The 23,484-nt window shown below is 44.4% G+C and overlaps 1 pseudogene; it reads left to right on the forward strand.

Annotated features, from left to right (window-relative positions):
• Window positions 1–21,894: 21,894 nt before the first annotated feature.
• Window positions 21,895–22,329, forward strand: LOC131914649 (small ribosomal subunit protein uS15-like; annotated as a pseudogene).
• Window positions 22,330–23,484: the final 1,155 nt, after the last annotated feature.

A 23,484-nucleotide genomic window follows, 5' to 3' on the forward strand; every position in this document is an offset into this window, starting at 1 on the left:
TGAGGGATGGAAGGATACTGAGCTCTTTCTGTCATACTCGAAATGTGGTCCCTGCCATTATTTATTGAAGTTCAAGAAAGCTGTATTTAATTGTATAATATTATATCAGCTGTAATAGCCCACAATTTTTGTTTTCAAGATTCTGGATTAAGTTTCATAGAACCTAAAAGGAAAACACACTCCTAGATCTGAGCATAGGAACATGTACAAATTTAATATTAACAGAAGTTACCCTGACTTCCATTTTGAAGTTTCCAACATACAACATGATCTTTTTGTTATAAGGGTGCCATGGAGCTCTGCCTATAAACACTGTTGTACACCACATCTCTAAAAGATTTCCATCATGCATAACTATAATTTTATACTCAGTAAAGAGTAATCTGTCCTGTCTCCTGCAGGGTCATGGTGGTGGATTAGATGGTCACCATTCCACTTTCTGTACATGTGAATCACACTACAAGTGAGTGGAGTTGTAAATTGTGTGCCCTATGACTGGTTTATTTCACTTAGCATTATATCTTCTGCTTCATCTATGTTGCAGCATGTGAAAAAGTTCTGTTTTTGGGATATACCACATTTTCTTCATCTGTTCGTCCAGTGATGGACATTTAGGCTGCTTTCTTTTCTTGGTTATTGCGAATACAATGGAAAATGGCAGTATAAGTATTTCTGTGGAACCTGCATTCAATACTTTTAGATATAAGTACCCAAAAGTAAGATTGCTAGATTATATAATCGTTGTGTTTTAATTTTTGATTAAAATTACTATTCTGTGTAACAGCTACATTTCTACCAACAGTGCATAGAGGTTCCAATTTTTGATGTGCGTGCACTCACACATTTAATAATGCCTCCCTCACACATGTGGGATGCTGCCTAGCTATGATTTTGATTTGTATCACCCAGACCTTCTTGATTCCTGCTTCGCCTTACTCAGCCCGTTCATTTCTTCCTTTGCTCTCAGCACCTAACAGTTCTTGGGTCCTAGATGGGGTGACAGTGTATAAACATAGTTCTGGCTGTATGAGTTAGGATGTTCTGGACAGAAATTAAGTTGCCAGGAACATTGTATTTTCTTCCATAAAGCCAGTGCATAAGTAAATTGAGTCTCAGGGGTTCATTGACTCAACAACTTGAGGACCTCACAAGAACTGTTTTTGTTATTGTTTGTCTCTTTGTTTGTTTGTTCGTTCTTCCATCCTAAACATTTTAGGTCTGTCCTGAGACTCCCTGCTCCATGCTTACTGTGCTTCCCGACACCTCATCCAGACCTACTGTCTGGAAGGTAGGGCATCTCTTTCAAAGAATGAGGGATCCATCAGGCAACCTGCAGGAATCTCCATACTCGTTGCTCTCACCCCCAATGCCAGTCCATACACATTAAAAATGGTTGGCTTGCAGTACTAATTACTCCCAAGGATACAGCAAGTACTAAATGAAGGTCAGACAGATAAAAGAATAGTTTATCAAGGAAGAAACAATGAGTGTGTATTGATAGACATTGTCTCCCTAGGGATTCATTCTGCCCATAAATCTCCCATGGAAGTCCAAGAGCTACCATGTGTTGAGGTCATTGCTTGAAGCACTTGGCATATATTATCATTTAACCCAGGAGTCAACACCATGAGGTAAGTTCTGCCATGTTCCTATTTTATAGATGTGGAGCACGACACGTAAGTTGACACAAGACACATCAATTGCTTGCTTGGAAGTGACAGACAGAGCCTAGATCAAAATCTCATCAGTCTCTCAAAGCACACCTACAGAACCACTGTGCTCAGTTGCCTTTTTGTCTTACAAAGCAAAATCTGACCAGGTTCTCAGTTTTTGAGAAGTCTCTAGCCTAACACAGTAGCCAGAAAGCTTCTGTAAAGGATCAGAAAGCAAATTTTTCCGGCATTGTGACTGCATCCTCAGCTGTAATCGCTCAATTCTTCCATGGTAGCAAGAAAACAGACACCAACAATTCGTAAATAAGTGAAACCGTGTTCCAACACAGTGTGAATTAAAAACACAGGCAGCTGGCCAGATTTGATCCTTGAGTGGTAGTTTTCAGACCCAGTCCAATGAGTTACAAGAGTGTCACTCAAACTGTTGGGCCTACAATTTACCTGCAATCTTATAAGAAATGCAAAATTTGACTTGGTAGTCTGGGATGAGACCCAGTGAAAATATAAATGCCATGCTATGAGATGTTGATACTTCCCATCCCTTTACTGAGGAGACAGATGAAAGGCTTCCTTCAGGGACCCCACTAGCACCTGTCATGTCCTTTCTACCATAGCAGTATGACTTTCCCTGGCTGAAGGCTAGCTTGTCCTGGATAGGAAAGGGATGGGCACCAGGGGAGAGCTGGTCATTGGCAAGGAGAGAAACTATGATGCTTTTGTAGTTGAAGGCCCAGCTGGACAAGCTCTACCATAACTTGGCCTCCTCTGTTTCCTTTCCACTGGAAATGCCAGAAATCACAGGACAGTCATTCTCACTGCCTTTGTGGAAAAGAGAATGAAACCACTGAAGGGTGAAGTTCAAGCCTGTATCACTGCTTTGAGGTGAGACACTGCTACAGAAAAAATGGATTTCTCGGGAGAGCACACGAGGGAGGCATTGTCCCGGGCATCATTCCACATCCTGAGCCTTACCTGAAGGTTCCTGTTGCAGAGACAACACTGACTGTACTTTTAAATAAGTCCAGGGCGATGGAGAGATGGCTCGGCAATTAAGTGAGTACTGTTCTTCCAGAGAGATCAGTTTCCAGCATCCGTGTCAGGCGGCTCACAAACTGCCTGTAACTCTAGCTCCAGGAGATTCAACAGTGTCTTTTGGACTCTGCTGGCACCTGTACTTGCACATGTACATTCTCCCACACAGATACCCACATATACACACAATAGAAAAATCGAAACCAAAAAGGAAGTTCAAGCACCATGAAAGAAACAAGTGAAACTCATTAGAACCTGTTCCTGTGGTGAGGTGGCATCAATGAATGGGCAGATTCTGCTCAGAGGTGGCAGAGAAACTATGGACGCCAAGTCACTTGGCAGATACACAGAGCTGTTCTCACAGCAACTGTGGCTTCCTGCTGCCTCCCCATCACTTCTCACCTATACCTAGTTCAAAGGCCTATGTCAACTCTGCTTCTTTGGAAACAGAACAAGCATGTAGCATGAGGAAGGAATGGCTTTTGATGTCTCCTTGCCAATGTGACATTGGGTTTCTCCAAATACCTCCTCCAGTTTGCCATTACCTGCAGGGATGACTGTAGAAGTCAGTGTTATAGGTTCTGAAATGTGGATGGTTGGGGGCTGGGAGGAAAGAATGAAAGAAAAAAAAAGGAAGAACTGAATCCAAATCCAAATATAGAAAACGTGGCTTGCTTCTTGAGACAAGATCTCCATGTAGCTCAGGCTAGTCTTGAACTTGTGACCCTTCCTCCTGTATTTTCAAAGTTTTGTGATTATAAGTACCATGCCCAGCCAAAAACCATTTCCTAAAGTAACGTTATCTACTTCACCCAAAGTAGACCCCATGGTCATCAGTCTACATTTGTTTAGGAAATACAGGCTAACTGTAGTATTAAAGTGTTACAGTGGTAGACAATAAGTCTGTGTGTGAATAACCCACACCCGGGCTTTTGCCTTCTCTCTTATTCCATGTCACTGCCACACTCAGTTGTCACATGCAAGGGAGAATTGACTATGACTACCCCCAGAAACTTTACTTCATGAGGCTGAAAACCAAGCACAGAAGTCTCTGAGAACGAATAAAGGGATTAATGGCCTGGAGCAATGGCTTGGGTTAAGAATGCTTGTGACTCTTGTGGAGGACCAAGCTCAATTCCCAGTGCTCTGGTTGTGCAGTTTACAAGATCCAAGGGATCTGAAGACCTCTTCTGGATCCTGAGATGACAGCACTCACATGCACACACACCCCCCCCCACACACACACACACACACAGACAGACAGACATACATATACATAATTAAAAATAAAATGTTAAAAAGAGAGAGACTTGTCAACAGAAGCTATGACCTACCTATATGAATGAACGTGAGTTTGGAGACCCATCCCAGTCCACTGACCGCCTTGCTGTGGAGCCATCCTGTCCTCACAGCTATTAGAAAGATTAGCCTTAAGGCTTTGCATTAAGTGCCTGTGTTCCATATCTTACCACCAGAAGAAATAGACCTTGCTCAGGGAGGGAAATCTCTTCTAGAATTCACATCCTGTACCAGGACAACTCCTGTGAGGTCCAATTGCAGCAATGTGAGAGCAGGCTAGCTCCCTTTCATCTTCATGTGGTAAAACTCAACCTTCTATTATATAGGAAAACAATTCTTTCCAGTAGAGAGAAGGCATCTTTCATTAAGGCTTCCTGGGTCACTGGAAGAGTCACAGACTTGCTTGGCAATAGGGACAGAGTCTATTATGGAGATGGTTGAGGCAGGGGGTTAGGAAAGAAAGCTCTACAGAAATCTTGAGGTTAGCAGTCTGCCTCAAACAACCATGCTCTTGTCTGATTCTTTCTAGCCTCTGTCCCATGATCTTTCTTTGGTTTCTACTGGGGAGATTACCTGAGTACCTTCCCACTTCCTGTAGGCACCCTCCACCCAGCAGGTCCCATTCAAGTTCCACCTCCAATAAGCATTGTGTGATCTTGCAGCCAAAGCTGCCCTCCCACTCTGGGTTTACATTGTCCCTGCCATCAAGCTGTATATACATGTCTTCCATAGTTACTGAGGCCAGTGAGCACATGGATCTCTTTTGTTCCCATCATATCCTCATGGCTGGCTGCCTGGCTGCCTGGCTATATGTGTGTCTATATATACATTTGTACCAACTATGCCATATATATGCCATATATACATATATAGCATATATATATACATATATACCAACTATGTCACACATATGGCATATATGTGGCATAGTTAATATAAAATAAATATATAATATAATAAATATGGCATAGTTGGTACAAAATAAATACTATTTATTTAAAGATCATATTTATTAACCCTAAGATATAAAATATGGGAATAATTCTAAAGAAGTAATTTTCAAGGAACCAGAGGTAGACATAAAAACAAAGGTGGGTGGCCAATTTTCATTGTGAAGACCGTATTATGCCCTTATTCACAGCAAATAGCAAATATCAGAAGTCTATTCTTCTATTTCCTGGGAAAGAACCCATACAAGTTTAGGATGTACTGGTGCAGTGTAAGTAAGGTCACATAAGGTTCAAAAACTGTAGTCCAGGCTGGCCTCAAAGTTAGCAGTCCTCCTGCCTCTGTCTCCCAGAGCTGGGATTACATGAATGTGTTACCATTCTGCCTCACCCCCCCACACACACACACAAAAGCCTAAGCTCTTCAAATGAAAGGGTCCTGCCATAAAAATGCTTTTGAAAGTCATCCAATCATGAAATAGCCAGCATCCTCACTGACTCCCTCAACTGTACTAACTCTGCTTCACCGAGATCAGAAAAAGCTATGTCTACCTAAAGAAAACACTGTGAGCGCCTTCCCACACCAGACTCTCTGTAAGGAATGCTGCTACCAAGAAGAGAAAGTAAAGACCTCTGCTTCCACTCACTACCTGAATTCCTTAACGTTGTCCTTGAGTTCCTTTGGCACCACGGTTAAAATCCTGTCTCACACACCTCACATGGTATCTGAGCAATGCCTATGATGCCACACAAGAAACCCTTCAAAGATGAAGTCATTTTTTGAAGGAAGGATACCACAGATTCCTTACACATGCAGGTGTTCTCTGTCGTCCATTCTGTGTTTGCTCTTGTAGCTATGTATCCAAACCCAGATCAAACGAGGTGGCTATCATAAGAATGACAACTAAGAGACCCAAGCTATCTGGCCACCTGTGTAGGGTCTGTAGGGACAAGGTCACCTGTTCCTGAGTCTGCAGAACCAGGTGATCTGCAGCCTCCAAGCCATGGTGGGAAAGACAGAAGAGCAGGTGGAGGCATGAAAAAGAAAGTTCAGGCAGAGAGTCAAGGCAATGTTGGGTTTCATAAAAGGAATCTAGACAGTCCAGTGCTTAGGTTATATGTTAGTTTAGAATACACTGTGTAAAGCGTGCGTCTGCTGTGGAAGAAGACCTGTTCCTTGTTCCAGGGCACATTTGCACAAAACATGATGTAAAATAGTACGGAGCCAAGACTGATTCTGTATCCACCCCTGGGGCAGATTGGTCATTCTCCAGTGTAAACCTCCTTGGGATTAACCACTTATTCCAATGGAGAGCACTGGATAATTAATACCAGACCTGCCCCAGCCCACTCTGAATGTCTTTCATATGGGTGAGGACCCATAAAGTTCCCTCAGCCCGTTTGGATGAGGTAGACAATCTGCTGTTCTAACATATGAGAGGGGAGTTTGTAGCTTGCACAAATGTGTCCGTGTAGAGAGCATAAGCATTTATAGGGCAGATCAGAGGGGGACGACGTGTGTGTGTGTGTGTGTGTGTGTGTGTGTGTGTGTGTGTGTGTGTCTGTGTGTGTGTGTCTCTGTGTGTGTGTGTGTGTGTGTGTCTGTGTGTGAATCCAGCAGCAATGCCTGTGAGCTTTCTGCTTGCCAGAAACAGAATTATGTCCTTCTTTTTAGCATTCTGGAAAGACTGAGGCAAGGGCTTGTGTTTCAGCAACTCTGTATCCTGTAGCTTGAGGAATGGAAGAATTGCCTTCTGTTAGGCTGAAATGGCCTGAGTTCTTTATGGGGTTAGGGTTCCTGGGAATTTTTCCAAATGATAGGAATTTTTCTGATCTAGTCTCTTTCACAGTAGCCAGCCTTGAGTCAATCATTCACTTTGTCCAGTTCCTTCTCTATGTTCATTCCTGGGGTGCTATTCTTAAAAACTAGGCACACAGCAACAACAACAACAACAACAACAAAGCCTTAAAAGCTCCTCCTATCTCTCTCATTTCTCCTTGCCTCATATAGCCCCAAAATTGAATTTTTCTTATCATATCTTCTCTTCATGGTTGACTTGGACACCCCAATGTCTTTTTGATAGTTAACATGGGCATCCACTCAAGGGTATGTCCCTCGTTTCCCTAGTTGATATTCTATTGGGGAAGGTGGGCCCAGTGAAATCAGTCACTGCCAAGATTAAGGGTAAACATTTTGATGAACTTTCTCCATCTTGCACACACTATTCACAAGGCTGGAGTTTAGCTTCCCTTGATTTTTTCCTCTGATTCCAAAGCCAAAGGGTTTTAATGACTTGTTGGGGTCTCTGTTGTAAGAACTGTTTTGTTGCTGGGCTGGGCACCACAGCCTCTAAAAACACTGACTCTTCCATCCCTGTCCCCCACCCCAGCTATTTCTACAAGTTCAACCTCTTAGAGAAGCCTTTCAAAGATATGAGAACGAAGCTGAGCAGTTAGGGCTCAGGGGAACAGAGTGACATGTAAAAGCAAAAACGCTGTTGTTCCTTGTACCTGACCGCTGCTCTGCGTACTTCCTGCATACCTGCTGATAGGCTATGTGAATAGAGATCCCTTTGAGAGTTTCTCCTCAGTCAACGGCTTGAAACACACACAGCTGCTTCCTGAGAGGTACCCAGCTGGCAGAGTTCCTTTCGAGTCTGCCTTCAGGCTGTCTACACGTCTGTCTTCCCTTCTGGGCTGTAAACTCCACACAGCCAGGCTGATTTACAGCCTCCCCAACACTGAACAATGTGCCTGGCTCCCAGTTTCCTCCTCGTATACTCTGTCACGTAGCAAATCCTCGGGCGCCCAGACTCATTTCTCTGCCCTCGTTCAGGCTAGTGATGGTGGTGAGAAACTTGGTACAGCATGGCTTGATGCCTAAAGGAGGGCGTCAAGAACCCTCTCCCAATGAACATCACTTTTCTTTCCTTCAAGTGGACTTAGAAGTCTTGCTGCCATCTGGCAGTTTTCTTCCCAGCTTCCTACAGGCATAAGAGCTCCCCCTGCAACACACACACACACACACCTCTCTCTCTCTCTCTCTCTCTCTCTCTCTCTCTCTCTCTCTCTCTCTCTCTCTCTCTCTCTCTCTCTCCTGGCCCCTTCAACTACCCAGAGACAGCAGGAACACCCTGTTCTGAGCGAGCAAAGGGGTGCCTCAGACTTTGCCTCCCTCTCTTCTGCTGTGAAAATATATGAGGGAAGGGGAGGTCATGTCACCTTTCTCTCAGAAGGAGGGGTCTCAAGTGAGTTTCACAGCTTCAGGTGCTTCTATCTGAAACTTTGTGAGCTCCTGGGCTGTTACCCCAGTAACCAGTCAGCACCTATCTCCAATGCCTTTGAGTCTGCCTGTCTGATCTGAGATGGAAATGAACCCCAGGCTGGCAGATCTTACTCTGATCTCCTCACATGCACATATCCAGCTGCAGTCTCTCAGTTCCTGAAAGGATTTCAATACTATGGGGAATAGAATGAGCTCAGAGAAGGTGCAGATTTTTTTCCAGTACTAGACTGACCTCCCAACCCCCAAACAAGTCCCTTGATCAAAGGAATATATATATATATACACACACAAGATGAGGTTTTCTGGTGTATTTGTTGCCATTTAGCAGCTCCCAGTGATTCATCCTGCTCACAGGAGCACCCGCCACAGTAAGCAGGTACTGGTTGTAAACCCAAAGGGAAGCATGTCCTTGTCACAGGAAGACAGACGATTAACAGTACCCCTGAGACTCCTGTAGGTCATCCATATTCAACTCCAGGCAACACAAAGGAAAAGATGAACCATTTGAGAAATGAGCTGAAAAACAAAACCTCATGTCATACTCTATGACTGACATAGGGCACACTATGGATCTTTAATAAATTCCTACTCACCCCAACCCCTTCTGAAAGGGAAGCAATGAAATGGAGGGAGACATGGTTCCCTGTTATCGGAGTAGCTGAGTTCTAGTCACAGGTGCTTCAGACTGTGGACCAGTCATCTCACCAGCCTGGTCTTTGATTTCTTGCATACAAAGAGGTTGGATGGAACCATAGACAGTCCTTGTCCCTCCTGACAACTTCATTTGAGTCAGATCCAGGCCAGTGGTGTGATGGTGATCTCCAAGGTCTGTCATAGGATGAATGAGTGGTCACTGTGTTCAGCTTGCCTTTTGTTGGAGGTTTTCTTCAAGCTCATGTGAGTCTCACCCTAGGGAAGGAAGGACAGAGGCATCATGAAAGATGAAGGTGACAAAGGACATCTTTAAGAGGAACGTGTTTACCTTGGTTCTTCTAGCCTCCACAAAGGAAGGGTTCTTTCCTGCATTTGGCCTCTTTGAACCTGGCACAGTCCAGGTGATTCAGGATGCCACAGAGCTCTGAAGAAGCCATACCCTCAAATATTCATGGGATGGAAGGACTTTATCTCCAATTAACCTTTCTCAGGAGGATGGGGCTTGTGGATCAGTGGGGCTCACACCTTTATTTTGTATACATACCCATCTCATTTTACCTTTTGATCATTCTCCTGAGGAATATACTTCACATATGTATAGGATTTCCTGATTCACAAAGTATTTTCTATCCATTATCCAACTTAGCTCTTAACAACATCTTGGGTAATTTGAAGTTATCCATGTCCTCATTTAACCAAAGAAAACCCTGAAAGGCAGTTTATCTTTGGCCTAGGCTTGCTCTCCCACTGGATTACAGACTTCAATGAGCTATGCTAACATATAGCAATGAGACACTCCAGCTCTGCCAATGGCTAGCCCTGGACCCATGGGTCAATGGTGTAGAAACTCTGTGACTTAGGTTCCTTATCTGTGAAATGGGAACCAGCATGATGCTCTCTCACAGAGATAAGCAGGCAAAAGGCAAAAGGTCTCAGCAAGTCAGTGCACTTAAGGACAACATCTGGCACACAGTGTGTAGTACGCCTCCATTATTATCATTGGCAAGACCAACTCTGGAACCTGATCCTTCTGTCCTCCAGTGCAATGATGGATGTTCCTGCTGCCCTACACCAGTTTTCTCTGAAACATGGAGATGTCAATCTCAGCATCTGCCTTCCAGGGAAGAGCAACTCCACTCATAGGAATCTGCTCCATAGGTCCGGAATCAAAGCCTCTGGACTCCATTCAATCAAGTCACATCACAGCTCATGGCTCTGCACAGGTGCCAACCTTCAGGTTTTTAGATGACAAGTTAGGCACTCTCTTCCCATAAGACTGTCAGCTGAACACAGATGGTCCCACTTCTCTTGGGAAAGGCTCTTCTACCCTTAGTCTTATAACTCATTGCTACAGTTGTGGGCTAACTGTTGCCCCTTGGCCCCTGGCCCTTCCTTGGGTCGTGTTTCCATTGCAGTGACCCAGAACTGAAGATGATTTGAATTTTTGAGGATTTGTAGTTTCCTGAGTACGTCTCTTGTTTCCAGGCCTTAAGTGTGCTCTCCCTGAGAATATAGACTATGTGAAGTGGAGAGGGTCTACCTTTCACTGCACCTAACAAAATGCTTGGTGGATAGTTGGCACACACATATTTCCTGCTTTGCAAATTGACTGATGGGCTGACAGAGACCTCTCAAAGAAGATAATAGGTTCCTTTCTCTATGTTTTAAGTCTAGAGTGATCAAAGATCATGCCAAGATGCATTCAATACCCGAGTGCCTAACGTCAGGGAGAAGTTTCAGGACCTAGACATGAGGGAGGGGTTCATTCTCCTGCATCACAGCATGTCATCTGCTGCAAAAACCCCGAGTATGGGCCATGTCCATTGTCAGCTGCACACTGAACACAGAAAACCAGGCCAGACCCAGGGCTTCGGCTCCCAACAGTGTCTGTACACCTTATGGTGAATGGCTAGTAAACATAACCTTGTTCTCCAGTTCAAAACAAGTGAAAGTCAGTTGCCAGCATCACCTGGCGCCAAAGCCCTGTGGCAGAGGGGCTCCGAGGAAAGGACAGTTCAAATCCAGGCATTAAAATACTCCAAATGCTGTTTTCTGGTTACATTCCTTTCCTTGTCGGGTTTGTGATTCTTGAGCCTGAGAATGTCCTTCTGAGCTCAGGTTTCTCTGCTGTCACACTAGTCTCAAGCCTGGAATGTGAGCACTGGCCACTGAGATCTGATGTAACTATGTCACCATCCCAAAATGGAGAGAGAGACATTATCTCATAGATGGTGGCAGCAGGCAGACACCAGCGTGCTGCTGGCAGGCATGGCCTAGCACTCGACCATGGCTCCTTCCATATCCACATTCTCAGGGAACAGAGTCTGATTCCCCATACCCCAATCCATGCTCTAATGAGTTGAGGTTCTGTGCATCATCATCCCAGGGAGAGAAGACAGGAGGGCACGAGCTAGGATCGGGGCACACCCATTTTTTTGGTACCTACATCAGTTGTTAGGTGATCCCTGGTTGTAAGACCCTGAATCGCCTGAAGCCTTGGACAGCCATTCCCATGGTGGTAGACGTGCACTCAGAGAGTGTTAAGCCTCCATCCTTCCCCAGCAAGCCCCAGGAACAGGACTGCTTTATTCAAGGGCAAGTAGGTCCACTGGCCTATGAGGTAACCATCCCTTTCAGCACTTGGAGAGGATGAAGCCTCTGGGGAATCCATTAACCTCCCTTCAAATAATAGCATCAGAGTCCTGGTCATTTGACCCTGGATGAGACTTTGGATTAAGGGGCAAACCTTCTTATCCAGCCTTGAAAAGAGGGGACCTTCCTCCTTAGTCTGCTCCCAGCTTTGTGCCCCATTGCTCTGTTAGGAGACAGTTGGTTCATTTATCAACCAGCCATTACCCATTCTTCCCTTCTTCCTGACTGCCTATCCTTCCTTAACTAGATGGGTTCTTTTCTCAAGATGCAGTTTAAACTGCCCCTACATATCCAGTCCTGCCTGAATAACCCAGCCTCCTCCCCGTCTCTAGAACACCTTCAGAACTAGTATCTTCATGTGCCACATTCTCCCACTCCTGGAAGGATCTCACAGGTGCGAGACAAGTGCTGCCTCTGAGCTGTGAGTCCCCAGCCCCTAAATATGCATTTGATACTTAGTTTACATCTTCCATCACCATCTATTTTCACCTCTTATATACATTAGCTCATGTCCTTTAGAGCATCCTCCAGTACAGACTAGGAACACAGGGTAGCCCAGAGCTTAGCTTAGTTTATTCACTACGCTGATTCAGGAATGCTTCTACATCTCACTAATTGCTTCTTAAAATCAAAGCCTGAGACTGACTCCTGGATATAGCCTCACTTCCCAGCTGTCCCTTTTCCTTATCTTTGTCAAGCACACTGAGCACATCCCTGAATCAGTCATCTGTCAGAAATGATCTTGCCTGGATGTTCAATGGCTCATTCTCTCCTCCATGGTTTCTGCCTCACTGCCACCTTCTCAAAGACCACCGTCCTGACCATTCTGTTTAAAAGATAGTATCCTTTGTGCCTATAATACTGACCTGCCTAATTTTCCTTCACAATACTTACCAGCAGTTGATTTAAATGAGAGCATGTTATATTGACATACAGTATGTCATGCTACATTTTGCAAATTTGTAAATTGAAAATTAAAAGTAGTGTTTTGAGTAATAAAGCATTATGTTATGATATGTGTATGAATTGGGAACTGGATAAATTTTGGTATATATAAAATATATATATTATATAACAACACTTAAAATATATAATCTGTGTAATTTTCAAATATATAATATGCTTCTATTTCTGGGGTCACCATGCTATGTAGATGATCCCATAAAGTTATGCATCCCATAGAAAAATACTGCCAGGATCCTGGTTCATTATTCTTCCTTACCTCCTGTTTGGCAGGACCCTGGAGGACTGTGTGCATTTGGAATAAAGGGAAAAGCCAAGCATATGAAGAAAACTAAGTGGTACTTATGACCATTGGTCTCCCCAGGCACCTATGAGATGCCCATGGGGACACTATAGGTAGCAGGAAACCCTGAGCATGACTGGCTTAGCTGCACTGTCAACAGCCATCCCCGAGTCTTTCTGTTGTTGTTCTGAATTCCCCACAGGGAGCTAGGGAAGTCCTACCAAGGCAAGAGCCTTCTCTTCCGGCAGGCCTTCAAGGGCAGCTGCCGGCTGCTTTCCTGGGAAGACTGTGTTTGACAGCAGTGAAACCAACAGTTTAACAGCAGTCACTTCTTGGCAGGACAGATTGGTATGAGACATGTCCCCAAACAAAATAAGCCTTTCAGGGAAGTATATTTCCAGCCTAGCTCACGTTCCCAAGACGCTGAGATTCTTATATGGCTGACGCAGGAGCCGAGGCTGAACCCTAGCCAGGGACAGCTAATTATTGCCAATAACACAGAGGGCCCATCAGTTCATACAGGGGAACCGAACACGCATGAACTCGTGGGGAAAGGCATAGTGCTCCAGCCTGCTCCTTCTTGCTGGCCCTGTTAGTGGCTCCAGCACAGGACAGAACAACACTGCCTTCTCTTTCCTCCCACCTTGCTTTTATCCCCTTTTCCTCCCATCATGCTCCTCGGCTCTTTGCTCCCCATCAACACCATTTGCGCCGCTGTGTTTGCCACCTGAAGGCGTGTGCCTGGAAACTCGTTATAGCTACTCCGCTGACCCTCTGCACTGAAGGTGTTGCAAAGCCTAAATTTCTATGCTTTCTTTTCCACCAGCCCGCAAAATCAGACATCACAGGGGAGCTTCTCCAGCCACCAAGTCACTCTGTGCCTCATCCTCCGAAAGTCCACAAGAGGGTACCCAAGATCACCCAAGACAGAACGCATGCGGTGGCCCTGGAACCAGGAGGTGGTGCTGTTGTTTCAGCCATGGAGCTGTGAAAACTAATGAGGGCAGAGCTTTTGTGTGTAGAGAGCCACAGGAGAGCCGGGAGATGCTGCACCTGTCCCAGACTGATGTCACCAACCACCCTGGGAAAGCACACCAAGCCCCAAATGCTGGATGTGAAAAAGAAGCGATCCAAACTGCAGCTGAGGAGCCCCAGTTCTTGGGCTCATATCCTCGCTGTGCAAGGAGACTGAAATTGGGAGTTCTTCTACCCTCTCTCCACACAGCGTCCTCCATGTCTCCGCATCCAACATAGATCTATAGTGTCAGATGGCCTGGGATTCAGGATGGGAAAAGGCTAAGCTCCTGCTCCGGTGAATTCATCCTGGGTCCAATGGTGACGGTGCTAGGGGATAAGAAGTCACAGCGTCAGGTACCCCCAGGCACTCAGGAGAAAGACCTCACCCATTTGGGAGTTGCAGAGGGCAGAGTCAGACAGTAAGGGCTTCCTTAGGAAGGATTTGGGAAGGGCTCCTTAGATGAGGGCATAAGGAAGTGGGCAGCAGAGGGGGTGGGGTTATCACGTGAAGGAGTGCCCCTAAGGAAGGAGTTGGATCAGGGCCAAGGACCAGAGGGGTGAGGGCAGCAGGTGGTGTGCAGACTCCCCTGATAGGCTTCCTCCTCAACACGCTTTGTACAGTTACAAATAGCAACAGTGTCCTTGACAGGTGTATTCATTTACAAGTATTTAACCGTATGCTCTTGTGCAGACACATGAGTAGCTCACAGGAGTATAGGAGACCTGGAGAAGACACTGAGGCTGTGTCCACCTTGAGCTAGGGTTGACCTTGACTTGGTGTCAACACTAGGCACTCTCCCCGCTTTCCTTCCCTTTCCCTCCATTCCCCTCCCCTCCCCTGTCCTCTCTTTCCCTCTCCTTCTCATCCTTCACTTTCCCTGCCAAGAAATACATAAGCATTATATGATATCAATTTCTTATCTCGAATTAAAGCACTGTTGACTAAGTCAGATCCATATACACATCCCTTATTGTTAAGATAAATAGTCACCATAAGTAAGTCAAAATAAAGGCACATGCCATCATTTATTCATCAAAACTTAAATTTCCATTTTTGGGGGGAGGAACTGAGATCTACTGAGTTTAGAATGCTTCATACTGGTGAGCGTTGGTGATGGCTCTCACCCAGACTGTCTCACCTCATTCATTACATACTGATCCTCCACACATGAGGTGTCCCACCCCGGTGCACTCAGGAGTTTACCACCTTGTTGGAGAAGGGAAGCCGAGTATCACCTGCGATCAGTACATTCTGTGACCCACAGGTGTAAAGACAGGAGGCCATACCCATCTCCTGCCACAGAGTCACTAGCTGTTGTCACTTCCTTTTCTACACCCCTCTGACATGCCAGTGTGAGCACCAAATAGTTAGCTGCACTGATAGAGTGCCTGATGATGGCAGACACTGTACTATCAGGTCTAATGTGACAGCATAACCGAAGTTCACCATCACAGTTCCAGAACCTACAAGTTAAGATCGAGGTGCTGGGGCTTCAGTATCCGGTGAGGACCCATTTCCGTATATACAACTGTCTTCTTGCTATGGCCTCACAGGGCAGAAGGGACAAACTCTGGCCTCTTCTACAAGGGCACTAATCCCACTCATGCGGGTTCCACCCTTATGATCTAATCACCTCCCAAAGGCCCCACCCACTAGTCCCATCACTCCGAGGGGCTTAAATGTCAACATAGGAATGTGAGGAAGACACGAACTTTCAGCCCACAGTATGGGAAGGTATGTTCTACAAGACCACTTGTTAGGGCACGATGGCATCTATGACAATGTGGCAGGGAGAGTCATCTGGGAGCGTCTGTGAGTCGGTACAGCCTTAGTTAAAGTGGCTTTTTTCCAGCTGCTTGCTCTCCACACAGAAAGGCCTGTAATTTTATTCTTGGGAGTTTCTGTGGCAGAGATCCCTTGCCAGTGTGTTGAAGTTTATTGAGAGAATGTTTTTAATCAGTGAAGTGTGTCGAAGTGGTGCACAAGATTCCAGGAAAGAACAAAACCCACCAGTGTGGCAAAAAGAAGTCTAGTAAAGACAAAGGATGCCATGTTAACCTTCACTGGGAAGAAGATAAACCCAGTCAGAAAGCTGTGCTGGGGGCAGATCATGAAGAATACCATGGAACAAACGGCATGCCGGTAGTCCACAGGATCACATGTACACTTGCTTTGGATTTCCTCAAAAACTCTTGTAGGGAGAAGACCCTGGGCACCTGAGAGCCTCAGGACTCACCAGCAATGGATAACAGTGCTGAATCCAAGAGAGGGGAAGCTCTCTCTGACAGGAGTACTAACCTCCAAAAGGGTTTACAAGGTGTCGGGCTCTGGCTTCAGTGCTCTTCATAGAGAACTTTGTCCTCTCCAAGACTGCTTGAACTGTGAATTTCTACCCATATTTACACACTTGTAGATGAGGACAGAGATGCTTCAAACTAAAGGAATCTGTACATCTCAGTAAGGAAGGGGCAAGGTAGGGACTCACACCCAGGTCAACTAGTTCTCCATCCCATCCTCATAGACACTTTCCTATATTGCCAGCTCCAAAGACAGCAGCCAATCAACAACAGAATGAGAACCAAATCCCCAACTCCTCATCTCCTAGCCTTTCTACTATTCTACTCTTACTAAGACTCAAGCTCTACCAAGACCAACATCTCCATCTGCTTCAATGATAATACCCAAGTGCCCAGCACATATAGACATTCAGTAAACAGCTAGTAGATAGTTCAATAAATTAACAAACAAATGGGCAAATACTAAAAGCATCCACAAGCTGAAGAACTCTAAACAACACTGTGCTATACGTTAAAAATACTTCCTGGCTGCTTCTCACCAAACTGGTTGGGTGTTCCAACCCACTTCAGGTGGTTCCTTCTCCATGAAACCCCCTTAGTCTTTCCATCGTCTGGCCAAGATGCCTTCCTTGAGTTTTAGCATCACATAGTTAAGAATCTTCTGTTGAAGGTTAGAGTTAGGGTTAGGCACTTCTGAAAGAGAGCACATAATATATCAAGTTCCTACCTGGCAACACTTCTAACTATATTAAAATAATACCTACATACTGCTTTATGGATAACAGAGCTGAACCAAAGTGTAGCTAGCATGAAACAAGGGCACAGAGCATTGCCAGCCATGGTGCTAAGTACTTGGCACACTGGATAAAATTCCAAATATCCCAAGCTCTCTGCTTTCCTGGCACCAATGAGAAATGTACTGTTTAGACCTTAGCTGTTGGATGAGACCACAGTGACTAGTTCTAGCCAATCGGGCACAGGCGGCCCTGCTGCCCACCTAAGGTGCGAAGGAGACACCCTTCAGAGCGCTTTTCCTTTTGGCTCAGCCAGCTGGAAACCTTGGAGATAGTGTCTGCCCCCGTCAGCTTAAGTCCCCAAGTGATAGTGATGAGCATGTCCTCAGTCTCATCCATGTCCCCAGCTGAACTGCACAGCACCCTTTTATGGCAGCCATTGCTGTGGTCCTTTGCTCCACAAAGCAAGAAGCTCCAAGATGTGAAACAAGCTGGCCAGGTCCCACATCTGTACATGACAAGAGGCAGATCCCAGGTGTTAGATGCTAGGACACAGGACTTGTATCTTTTTGTCCCCTCCCTAATCTTCTTGAGTAGAAATAATATATGGGCATAGAAAGATAAGAGCTGCAGCTTCTTTGCAGAAAATAGAAATTTTCTTAGGGGCACTGTGGACTTGGAATCATGAGAGTCAAGAGGAGACAGGAGGATACTGGGAGACTTGGAAAAGGCTATGCCCACTGTGGGCTGTGCGGGGTGTGTCACTGGCAGCACTGGTGAGCCCACAGCTACTTGGTACTTCGCTTGTTGGAGAGGAAACATCCTCAATTTTGAGTTTACTCTTTTCCCAGCATGCTCACCAGCAGAGAGCTCACAACTAACTACGCAGCAACTCTGCTCAGGTAGAATACTGCCATGAGGGCCTCTCAATGATGACAGCACCCACCACCTCTGCTTTTGAAGACTCACAGGCTATCAGTAGATCGCTCTCTTCGTCTTTTCCCACATAATATGTGCATCAGCTCTGAGAAGACAGGCAGCCGTGTGCTCTGTAGGTCGCTGGTCAGTGGTTTCCAGGTAGAGGACTCAACACCAAATCCCAGCGCTACTTTGTACATCTAAAATCATTTGGCATTTTTACCCTTCTGTGTGCTTCCAATTCTCTTTGGCCTGTTTACACAGTTGTTGAGGAGAGCTGGGAAAACGCTTCTGAAAATGCAATGTATAGATGTGCTTTGATTTTTTTAAATTTGCATACGTGGTGAGTGTGTGTGTGTGCATGTGTATAAGGGTATACGTGTGCAGGTCCCATAGAAGCCAGATGGCACCAGATCCTCTGTACCTGTTACAGGTGGTTGTGTGCCTCTCACCAAAAGCAAACTCTGGTGCTTTGAAGGAGCAGCAAGTGCTTTTAAATACCAAACCATGTCTCTCAGATGTGAAGTGTGGTATTGGACTTAAGAGACTCCACTTCTGTTCTTACATCTAGATTTTAAAGAAGCTGGAAAGGTGGCTCAGCTAAGGGCACTGGCTGCTCTTCCAAAAGACCCAGGTTGGATTCTCAGCACCTACATAATGGATCACAACCATCTGTAACTCCAAGTCTGGATAATCTAACACCCTCTTCTGGCCACTGAATGCACCAGGCGTGCATGGGATACACAGTTATGCATGCAGGTAAAACACCCAGACACATAAAATTTAAAAAAAATTTAAAGATGAAAAATACATATTTCACAGAGATTGAGACTCATTTAAACAAGATATGGGGCACCAGAAACTGAGAAGGTGCCACTACAAATGCTGCAGATCAGTTGAATTGTTGTGTTCTGATAACTCTGGAAAATTAGCTGCAGGCAGGATACAATTGCATCTGGTTTCTAGACCAGATTAGCTAATGTGGGTGAAGCTCTTGGACACTTGTGAAGAGAGCAAAATCCTGTCGTGATTGTTGTTATTACACTGTTAGATGTTTCCCCTGAGAGGCTCAGGGAACTTTAATAGCTGGTTGGCCAATCTCTGCATCTCTGCTTCCAGAACCCACAAAGTGGTGCCTTCGATCACATCAACTGGGCTGCTGCTTCCTGAGAAGAAAAGAATTATCAGGTACTTGGTTCTGAAGCAAGACAGACTGGGAAGAAGGAAGGAGCAAGAAGAGGGAGGCTCAAGGAGAAAAGGAAGAGATAAGAAGAAAAGTTCATAATATTCTCTGTCAATTCCTCATTCTACATGAAGACTCATCCAAGCTTGTGTTTGTTTTGAAGAGCAAATGAGGTCTGATTTGTTCCAGAAAGTAGATCTTGAAATTTTCACTCTAAATAGCCCATAATTTAGCAAGCCTATTGGTAGATTAGGAAGCAATGTACCTAAAAAAGAAAAGGACACTTACTAAGTAGAGCAGGTGTGTACAACCTGTGGCCCATCAACCAGGAGCTACATAGATGACTTTATGCTGCAATGTCATGCAAAATAAACATGAGTATGCTCTTGCTATTTGTACTCATGTGTGGCTTCAATTTTATAGTGGCCTGTGGCTTTCCATTTGTTCTCTCCCAAGTGCAGAAATTAAATTGGCACCTTCTAATGTCATGTGTGTTCCTGATGATCTGGCAAGTGAAACACAGTGATTATCGATAATGTTTCAACTTAACATTAATGCTATTTAGAAGATGAGTATTCCTACTTGATTGCATATGTGTAGTTTGTGTGTACAGGTATGGTGATATTTTATTTGTACTGAAATGTGATTTTATTTGTATGTTAATAAATAAAGTTGCCTGGGGGTCAGAGCTAATAGCAAGCCATAGTAGAAGCTGGGCAGTGGTGGCTCAAGCTTTTAATCCCAGCACTTGGGAGGTAGAGCTAGGCAGATCTCTGTGTGTTCAAGGATACAGCCAGCATGGAGACACACTCCTTTAATCTCAATACCAACCATAGAAGACCTGGAGGTTTGTACAGACAGGCAGTGATGAGGAGGTCATGTAGTTGGGTTTACAACCAATGAGAAGGCAGAACAGTAAGTCTATAAAAAGACAGACACACAGGAAGTAGCGCTCTTGCTGAGAGGAAGGACAGCAGCGGCAGCGAAGGGTAAGCTCAGTTCTCAGCTACTGCTCTGACCTCTTGGGCTTTTAACTCTGCAATTGGCTCTGTGTTTCTTATTTAATAAGACTGCTCATCTACATTTGGTGCCCAGTGTTCACATCTGTGCACATGTGTGTGCAGGTTCACTTGTGTCTGTGCAGGTGTAGGCCAGATGATGATCTCTGTCTCTTCTCTCTCTCTCTCTCTCTCTCTCTCTCTCTCTCTCTCTCTCTCTCTCTCTCTCTCTCTCTCTCTCTTTCTCTCTCTCTGGTTTTTCGAGACAGGTTTTTTTCTGTATAGCCCTGGCTGTCCCAGAACTGGCTCTGTACACCAGGCTGGCCTTGAACTCAGAGATCCACCTGCCTCTGCCTCCCTGCTCCTGGGATAAAAGTCATGTCTGTTTTCTTTCTCAGTTACAGTTCAGATGGATTCTACTGTGAAAGCTAGTTGTGAGGTAATATATTTAATAGGAATGAAAAGGAAAAGAAAAAGAAAGAAGCAAAAACCGTTAGCGATGGGGAGTTTGTTAAGAGGCGTATGGAGGGTGCGACAGATATAATACATCCTGAAAAGGGGAGAGTTTCACTAGATGACAAGGAGGCAAACTGAAGGGATTACAAAATCTATCAAAAGAAGTTTGGAGAGTTGGGCTGCTGATTTTACATTGCATGCATTGGATGATGGATTAGAACACTGATGCTACAAATATGGATGGTCCAGCCTGACGCTTTTCTTAGACATATTAAAGACAAACATAATGTCACTGAAGAAACAGCTTCTTTGGGACATTAAAAGATAAAACCAAATAAAAAGACAGCTATGAAACATTAAGAGACATGTTAAAGTGATTTTCTTTGTCTATTGTCAACATATCTGCTATTTAGAGTTATTGATGGTACTCTGCTAATGATTGGTGTATTAGTTACTCTGAGTTGATGTGAAAAACACTGACCAAAACCAACTTGAAGGTGGAAAGGGTTTATTTGGCTTACACTTTCTTGTCGCTGTTCATCATTGAGGGAAATCAAGGCAGATACTCAAGCAGGAACCTGGAGGCAAGAACTGAAGCAGAGACCATGGAGGCATTCTGCTCACTGGCTTGCTTTTGCTCAGCCTGCTTTCTTATACAACCCAGGCGCACACGCCCGCAGTGGACTAGGCCCTACTACATCAATTATCAATCAAGAAAATGGCCCGCATATACGCCCATAGGCCAGTCTGATGGAGGCAATAGTTCAGTTGCAGCCCCCTCTTCCCAGATGTGTCAAGTTGATAGCCAAGTGTAGCCATCACAGAGGTAAAGGAGGGGGACTTGTGAGATTAATAGGTGATGCAGCTCGTGCCCTGGCTCTCATTCCATCAAGCACCGCTGCATAGTACGCCAAGGAAATGTCTGCACAAAAGCATTGAAGATGGTAACGTCATGCAAATCATCATTAAAACTATGAACATCGTAGGGGTTAGGGAATTAAATTATCACCCATTCCAGGAATTCCTGAGAAGTGGTGATGCTAACTATGGCGACCATCATTTATTTTTCAGAGGTAAGATGGCCAAATCAAGAACAAATGTGGGAAAAATTTTATGCAAAAATATTTTATGGCTATGAAACGGTAATGTGACATGCTACCAAGTCCTTTATGGTGTCATAAACAAAATACATGCCAGAACTTGATGAAGAAAACTGGCTTATAGATTAACACTGTCATGTTATGGGTTTAACTTCTCATTTAAGTGACTTAAATTTCACCTTCATGGTGCAAACCAACTTACCAATACAATGTTTCAAATCATGGCAGCTTTCCAAATAAAGCAGAAATATGGCAAGCTCAAATTAACTTTATGTATTTTGACACACCGATTAAAAGCAGTCCTGTAAATACTGAATAATCTGTAGCCCAGCATTTCCATTTGATCTAAGTATGAACACAGATCTTGCTCTCTCTGCTGCCAGACCCCTGCTACCATAGGTTACATGTCTGCTTCCGGGATGGGCCCGTCCCAGTCAATGCTACCCTACCTACCAACATAAAGTCCCCACCTGGCTGAAATGAACATTTGACAATGTGAAGGATCAGATTTACAAACTGGCCAAGGAAGGCCTGACTCCCTCCCAAAGAGGTGTAATCCTGAGGGACTCACATGTCGTGGCACAGTCTGTTTTGTGACTAGTAATAAAACCTTGAGAATTCATAAGTTCAAGGCCTTGCACCTGTTCTCCCCCAAGGACCATTTGATTAAGAAAGCAATCACTGTCTGCAAGCATCCTGAGGGGAACAGAAAGGATAAGGATTCCAAATTCTGCCTGATTCAGAGAGAGATCAGAGTTCACTGATTGGGACAGTACAAGACTAAGTAGGACCTCCTGCCCCATTGGGAATATGAGTTGTCCACTCTAGTGGTATAAACTCTCTTGTGTATGCACGCAATAAAATCACTATATATATGACTCTCAGTCTTTGAAACTCTCTTAAGTTCTATACTATTTCTACTTAAAATTTTTTGAGTTTTTTTTTATTAATTTTCATTTCGTGTGTATGGGTGTTTTGTCTGCATGTATGTCTGTGCATCACATGTGTGTCTTTTGCTTGCAGAGACTGGAAGAGGACATAGGATCCCTCCCCTGTTGCTGGAGTTAAAGATCATTGTGATCTGACATGTGGGTGCTGGGAATAAAATAAAATATGTATATATTAAATATATATCAGAAATATACAGTATATATAATTATATATGTAACATATGTATGAAACAGTCTCAAGATTTCCAGGAAAATAATCAATATTTTGGTGTGCTTTTTATTCTATTTTCTTTTAAATATTTATTTTATTTTTATTTATGTGTCTCTGTGTATATACAAACATGCATGAGGATGCCTTGGAGTTGAGAAGAGAGCATTAGATCCCCTAGATCTGGAGTTACAGGTAGTTTTGAGCCTCCAAACAACAGTGTTAGGAATCAAACTCGAGTCCTCTGTAAGAGCAGCAAGTACTCCTAAGTACCAAGCCATCTCTTCAGCCCCAGGGCTCCATTCTCAGTTGAAATAATGTTACCTGACAATTTTCAAGTGGAAAGCATAGAGCAGCAGTCTGGCATTTGACTTGAAGAACGTTTCAACCATATCTCTTTACTAGACTATTTTAGGTCCTATCTTTCCTGAGACCAGCATCCTTTGCCTCACATTCACACCCTATCCAGGCCATTGCTTTTTGGCATCACCTACATTTGTTACAACTATTTTCAAGAATGAAGTACACTAAAAATAAGAACCAAAGTATCAGATGCAATTATATACAAACTGTGTTGGCTGGTCTTCTATCAACTGATGTATCTTATATCAACACATAAACTAGAGTTATCTGAAAGGAGGGAGACTCAGTTGAGAAGATGCCTCCATAAGATCTGGCGGCAAGACATTTTTTTCTTTTCTTTATCCTTCTTCCTTTTTTTCTTTTTATCTATTCTTCTCCCATACAATACATCCAAATCACAGCCCTACCTCCCTCCACTCCTCCCATACCCCCTCCTCTCCTATCCCCCAGATCCACTGCTCCTCCATTTC

The sequence above is a fragment of the Peromyscus eremicus genome, chromosome 7, assembly GCF_949786415.1.
Source record: "Peromyscus eremicus chromosome 7, PerEre_H2_v1, whole genome shotgun sequence".
Lineage (NCBI taxonomy): Eukaryota > Metazoa > Chordata > Mammalia > Rodentia > Cricetidae > Peromyscus > Peromyscus eremicus.